The sequence below is a fragment of the Magnolia sinica genome, chromosome 4 (assembly GCF_029962835.1).
Source record: "Magnolia sinica isolate HGM2019 chromosome 4, MsV1, whole genome shotgun sequence".
In the NCBI taxonomy this organism is placed as follows: Eukaryota; Viridiplantae; Streptophyta; class Magnoliopsida; order Magnoliales; family Magnoliaceae; genus Magnolia; species Magnolia sinica.
Genome location: NC_080576.1, coordinates 37,392,271 through 37,397,822, shown reverse-complemented (window position 1 = coordinate 37,397,822; position 5,552 = coordinate 37,392,271). Strand labels below are relative to the sequence as shown.

At 38.1% G+C, this 5,552-nt stretch overlaps 1 non-coding gene across 1 annotated transcript; it reads left to right on the top strand.

Moving 5' to 3' along the window:
- Positions 1–4,117: 4,117 nt before the first annotated feature.
- LOC131244857 (small nucleolar RNA R71) lies at positions 4,118–4,224 on the top strand. The gene has a single exon (XR_009170628.1). It is a non-coding gene; the product is annotated as a small nucleolar RNA R71 (small nucleolar RNA).
- The last annotated feature ends 1,328 nt before the right edge of the window (positions 4,225–5,552 follow it).

The following is a 5,552-nucleotide window of genomic DNA, read 5'->3' as shown; positions in this document are numbered from 1 at the left end:
GAGACCCGTCATCACTAATAATGGCCTTTGGAGTTCCAAATCTAGCAAAAATATTTTCTTTAAGGAATCGTATGACCACTTTGTTGTCATTAGTCCTACTTGGAATTGCCTCAATCCACTTTGAAACATAGTCCACACCAACCAATATATAAAGAAAACCAAAAGAAGATGGAAATGGACCCATAAAATCAATACCCCAACAATCAAAAATCTCTAATGGCAAAATTGGGGATAAAGGCATCATGTTACGCCGAAACATTCTTCCCAACCTTTGACATCTATCACAAGTAACACAGAAAGCATGGGTGTCTTTAAACATGGTGGGCCAGTAAAATCACACTGCAGGATTTTTGCAGTGATTTTCTTAGCAGAAAAATGGTCACCACATGCTTCCATGTGACAAAAAGAAATAACACTTCGAACTTCATCCTCTGGGACACAACGTCTAAAAATTTGATCAGTCTCATATTTATATAAATATGGGTCATCCCAGAAGAAGTTCCTAACCTCGGTTTCAAAATGCTTCATTTCTTGTGACTTCCAATGATATGACATTTTTCCCGTTACAAGATAGTTCACTATATCCGCATACCAAGGCAATTTGGAGATCGCAAATAATTGTTCATCAGGGAAAGTGTCCTGGATATGTATCTCCTTAGTGGAATCATCTAACACCAATCTAGAAAGGTGATCGGCCACTACGTTTTCTACTCATTTCTTATCTTTTATCTCTAAGTCAAATTCTTAGAGTAGGAGGATCCATCTCAAAAGTCTCGGCTTTGCATCCTTCTTAGATAACAAATATTTCAAAGCCGAGTGGTCCGTGAAAATGACCACTTTGGATCCCAGCAAGTAGGACCTAAACTTATCCAAAGCAAAAACTACTGCAAGTAACTCTTTTTCAGTTGTTGAGTAATTCACTTGAGCCGAGTTTAGAGTTTTACTCGCATAGTGAATAACGTAGGGTCGTTTTTCTTTCCTTTGGCCCAAAACATCCCCTATGGCATAATCAGTTGTATCGCACATTAATTCAAAATGAAGTGTCTAATCTGGTGGACGCATATAGGTGCAGTGGTAATGGATGATTTAATTTTATTAAAGGCACTTGCACACTCATCTGTCCACTTAAATGGAACATCCTTTTGAAGAAGATTGGTCAAGGGTATAGTAATGACACTAAAGTCCTTGATGAATCTTCTATAAAAACTAACATGCCCTATAAGTGATCTAATATCTCTAACAATTCTGGGGACAGGTAGATTAGCTATAATGTCGAGTTTTGAGCGATCTATCTCGATTCCATTTTTGGAGATAACATGGCCCAAAACAATTCCCCTTTGAACCATGAAATGACATTTCTCCCAATTTAAGACAAGGTGTTTCTCTTCACACCTAGACAAGACAAGAGATAAATTGTTGAGGCATTCCTCAAAACTACTCCCAAATACAGAGAAGTCACCATGAAAACCTCAAGAAACTTTCCAACCATATTTGAAAAAATGCTTAACATACACCATTGGAAAGTTGCTGGGGCATTACATAATCCAAATGGCATCCGTTTGAAAGCAAACGTGCCAAATGGACAAGTGAACATGGTTTTCTCTTGGTCTTCAAGGGCTATCTCTATTTGGTTATATCCAAAATATCCATCAAGAAAACTATAAAAGGAGTGACCTGCTACCCTCTCTAAAACTTGATCAATGAATGGTAGAGGAAAATGGTCCTTTTTTGTGACCTAATTCAATTTTCTATAGTCAATGCAAACACGCAAACTAGTGGTGACACGTGTTGGTATGAGTTCATTATTAGAATTCTGCATAATAGTTATTCCGAATTTCTTTGGGACTACTTAAGTTAGACTCACCCAAACACTATAGGATTTGGGTAGATGATTCCCACATCCAACAATTTGATCACCTCATTTTTTACAACTTCCATCATGTTTAGATTATGACGCCTTTGAGGTTGTCTAATTGGTTTGGCGTCCTCATCGAGGTGGATTCGATGGGTGCATATAGAAGGGCTTATACCCTTGAAGTCAGAAATGGTCCAGCCCAAAGCTCCTTTGTGGTCCCTTAGAACTTTCAACAATTTAATCTCTTGATCCTTCTCTAAAAATGAAGAGATCATCACAGGATAAGTTTTATTTTCACCTAAGTATACATACTTAAGCTCATTTGGTAGTCGTTTTAAATCAAGCTTTGGAACATTGGTTGGTGATGGCAAAGGTCGCAAGTCCTCGATAGATAGGATTTGAGTGCGCGGTCTCCATTGGTACATACCAATGTCCTGGGTGGTAGTGCTTTCATTATCATCAGAAATTTTAGCAAGCACTTTTTCTAAATCAGAATTTTTCAAGTCTCCAATGACTTGAATCAATTCTTTAGTCAGACCAGGTTCCAATTCCTCTTCTTCTATCAAGCAGTCCATGAAATTCAACTCATGGATTTCATTATTATCAATGGGCTACTTACATAGATTGAAAATATTTAGCTCTAGAGTCATATTACCAAAAGACAAGTTCATCATTTCATTCCAGCAATTTATGATTGCATTTGAAGTTGCTAGGAATGGGCGGCCTAAACTGATGGGAACTTGAGCGCTAGCATTTATACATGGTTCAGTGTCTAGTACAATAAAATCCATGGGGAAGTAGAATTTCTCCACTTGGACTAGCACGTCCTCTAAAATTTCCCTTGGTACCTTAATAGAGCGGTCTGCGAGTTGGAGTGTAATCGTGGTTGGTTTAAGCTCGCCTAACCCCATTTGTTTGTAAACTGAATAAGGTACTAAGTTGACACTTGCACCCAAATCTAGCAAAGCATGCTCAATTTGAAAATTCCCAATAATACAACGAATAGTGGGACTTCTCGGGTCTTTATATTTGGGTACAATCCTTTGTTGAATGATAGCGCTCACTTTCTCAGTAAGGAAGGCCTTTTTGTGCACATTTAATTTCCTCTTTACAGTGCACAAGTCCTTCAAATATTTAGCATATGATGGAATTTGTCTAATGGCATCAAGCAGAGGAATATTAACAGTAACCTTTTGGAGCACATCCAACACCTCTTGATATTTCATGGGGACAGTTCGAAGTCTAGATGGGAATGGAACTGGAGGCTCATATAACTTAGTCTCTTTATCCTTTTATTGTTGTGGCTCTTGAACCATAGCCGGTTCATCATTTTTTTGAGACAGTGGCTCATCCTCCGGTATTTCTACCGGTTGCATTATCTTGTTATCGATCTCTTTTCCACTTCTAAAGGTAATGATGGCCGTAGCTTGTTCATGATGTAATTCACTTGGATTTGAGTCTCCAATGAAATGTACGTTTCTAGGGTTTGGCACAGATTGAGAAGGAAGGGTGCCTTTTTCCTTAGCATTTAGTTGAGTCTCAATCCTAGCCACAGCTGTCTTTAATTCCTGATTTGATTAGATTAGAGACTGATTCATTTGAGCTTGAGAGTTCATGAATGTAGTTAATGCATCCTCCACAGATGATCGCTTTGGTGGGGGCACATATGGTGCATTGTTAGGTGCCCCAAAGAAGTTATTTTGTGGAGGCATTTGAGGTGCATTGGGCGCATTAATTTGTGGTCCATTCCTCTAACTAAGATTAGGATGGTTACGCCAATTTGGATTGTACGTGTTTCCCATTAGTTGCATAACTGACCTTTGGTAATTATTTATAGCATATGCTTGATCATGCTCATGCGTGATATTTTGTACAACTGATATTATTAGACAATCCTTTGTGTCATGGTCTGTACCACCACAAATGCTACAAAAATTACCTAAGGAAGTGTTTGCTTTAACCATATCAACCTTCCTAATTTCCAAGGCTTCGACCTTTCTAGCCAATGCAGCGAATTTTACATTAAGGTTGTCTTCCTCTCTTAGGACATACATTCCCGCTTTCTCTCTAGGAATGGGTCTAGTTTGGTCTGATTTAGCAGAGACATCCCATGTCTGAGTATTCTCTGCTAACATATCTAGAAAATCCCAAGCCTCATTATGATCTTTGTCAAGAAAGGTTCCACCACACATCATTTTTATGAACTGATGAGTATCCATGGTGAGCCCCTTTCGGAAAGCATCAATCATGTGCCATGGTTCATAACCATGATGTGGACAAGTAATTAGAATGTCTTTGAAGTGCTCCCAAGCTTGAAAAAATAGTTCATTCCCCTTTTGAGAGAATGACATGATTTCTTGTTTTAGTGTATTTGTTTTGTGCTCAGGAAAGAACTTTTTCAAAAACTTTCTACTTAAGGCTTGTTATGAAGTGATGGTATTAGGTCTTAGAGAGTTGAGCCATGCTTTGGCCCGATCCTTTAGAGAAAATGAGAATAACCTAAGCTTAAGTACATCCATATTGCCATTGTTTACTTGTAACATTGCAATTACTTCCTCAAAGTCCTTGAGGTGCAAGTTGGGGCTTTCAGAATCTAAGCCATGAAATTTAGGAATTAATTTAATCACACCTGGTTTAAAATCAATCTTCCCTGTGTGAGCAGAGAACACTATGCAAGATGGTAAAGTTGATCTTTTAGGGTGTAAATGTTCACGTAAAGTTCGTAGTTAGTTTAACACATTCCTATGAACTTCATTTTCATCCTCAAGAGGAGGATTATGTTGATTTTCTCTATTTTGATTTATAGTTGGATCTAGCAGATTTGGATTTGGATTATCAACTGGGTCTGCCAGGGAATCCAAGTGATATTGAGTGCCACTTCTAAATGAATGATCAAGGCCTGGAACTAGTCCCCCTTCAGAGGAGAGTTGATTGTTTTGATCCCTACTCCAACGGGACATAAACCATCCGCACCACATAATAAATACCACTAATTCAAATCGCAAGTATGATACTTAAAATAAAAATAAAAACTTAAATCAACAACCCAGGTGGCAGAGTCGACCATGAGGGTTCAGTCCACAAAGCAAAAAAAATCAACAACCCAGGTGGCAGAGCCGACCATGAGGGTTCAGTCCACAAAGTAAAAAAAAATCAACAACCTAGGTGGCAGAACCGACCATGAGGGTTTAGTCCACAAAGCAAAATAAATCAACAACCCAGGTGGCAAAGCCGACCATGAGGGTTCAGTCCACAAAGCAAAATAAATCAACAACCCAGGTGGCAGAGCCGACCATGAGGGTTCAATCCATAAAAAAAATAAATAAATAAATAAAAGTAAAGCTAATGCAGAAATTAAACTATGCTAATTTGAAAAATAGATTCAGCGGATGATCTTTGTGATCAAACAGCAATTGTAGGATAACCATAGCGCTTGGGTGATAAAATCCCAAGCAGGAAAACCTTATGTCATAGTTAGTGCTTGAAAGACCCAACTGAATTTATTTTCAAAGAAAAAGAAAAAAAATTAAAAAATAAAAAATAAAAAAATAAAAAAAATCTATAGAAAATCTGGAGGGTTTAGAAGAAAACTTACCTTAGCTATCTTGCACAGATCTGATCTATCTCAGTCTCTCCCCGGCAACGGCGCCAAAAACTTGATTGCTTGCCTCCAAGTGCAGAGGTTCGTAAGTAGTAT